Here is a 1,416-nt window from a genome sequence, read left to right as displayed (position 1 = left end):
AAAGAAAGAAAGAAAGAAAGAAAGAAAGAAAGAAAGAAAGAAAGAAAGAAAGAAAGAAAGAAAGAAAGAAAGAAAGATTTACAATAGGATAAAGAACAAAGATAGAAAAGATAAGGACAGAAGATGGGAAGGAAGGAAGGGAGACAAAAAGAAGGGAGGGATGAAGAGAAGGAAGGCATATTGTTTAGTTTATAGCAGAGTAAAGAACAAAGGAAAAAAAGATAAGGGATGCATGTAGGGTATGTAATGAAGGAAGGAAGAAAAAATGGAATGAAGGAAGAATGATAAAAAGGGAAGGAAAGAATGAAGAGAGAAAGAAAGAACGATTTACAATGGGATAAAGAACAAAGAGATAGAAAAGATAAATGGTGTATATTTAAGGAAGGAAAACAAGGAATTAAGGAAGGAAAGAGGGGAGGGATGGAAGGAAGGAAGAAGAAAGGAAGATGGGAAAGAAGGAAGGGAGAAAAAAAGAAGGGAGGGATGAAGAGAAGGAAGGCATATTGTTCAGTTTATATCAGGGTAAAGAACAGAGGGAAAGAAAAGATAAGGGATGTACAGTGTCTTGAAAAAGTATTCATACCCCTTGAAATTTTCCAAATTTTTTCATGTTACAATTAAAAACGTAAATGTGTTTTATTGGTATTTTATGTGATAGACCAACACAAAGTGGCAAATAATTGTGAAGTGGAAGGAAAATGATAAATGGTTTTCCATTTTTTTTACACATAAATATGTGAAAAGTATGGCGTGCATTTGTATGGCGCCCCCCTGAGTCAATACTTTATAGAACCGCCTTTCGCTGCAATTATAGCTGCAAGTCTTTTCGGGGATGTCTCTATTAGCTTTGCACATCTAGAGAGTAACATTTTTGCCCATTCTTCTTTGCTAAATAGCTCAAGCTCTGTCAGATTGGATGGAGAGCATCTGTGAACAGCAATTTTCAAGTCTTGCCACAGATTCTCAATTGGATTTAGGTCTGGACTTTGACTGGGCCATTCTAACACATGAATATGCTTTGATCTAAACATTCTATTGTAGCTCTGGCTGTATGTTTAGGGTCATTGTCCTGCTGGAAGATGAACCTCCGCCTCAGTTTCAAGTCTTTTGCAGACTATAAAAGGTTTTCTATTAGGATTGCCCTGTATTTGGCTTCATCAATCTTCCCATCAACTCTAACAAGCTTCCCTGTCTCTGCTGAAGAAAAGCATCCCCACAACATGATGCTGCCACCACCATGCTTCACGGTGGGGATGGTGTGTTCAGGGTGATGTGCAGTGTTAGTTTTCCGCCACACATAGAGTTTTGCTTTTAGGCCAAAAAGTTCAATTTTGTTCTGATCTGACCAGAGCACCTTCTTCCACATGTTTGCTGTGTCCCGCACATGGCTTCTCGCAAACTGCAAACAGGACTTTT

Source organism: Aquarana catesbeiana, linkage group LG10, assembly GCF_042186555.1.
Source record: "Aquarana catesbeiana isolate 2022-GZ linkage group LG10, ASM4218655v1, whole genome shotgun sequence".
Classification (NCBI taxonomy): Eukaryota; Metazoa; Chordata; class Amphibia; order Anura; family Ranidae; genus Aquarana; species Aquarana catesbeiana.
This window is presented reverse-complemented; position numbering follows the sequence as displayed.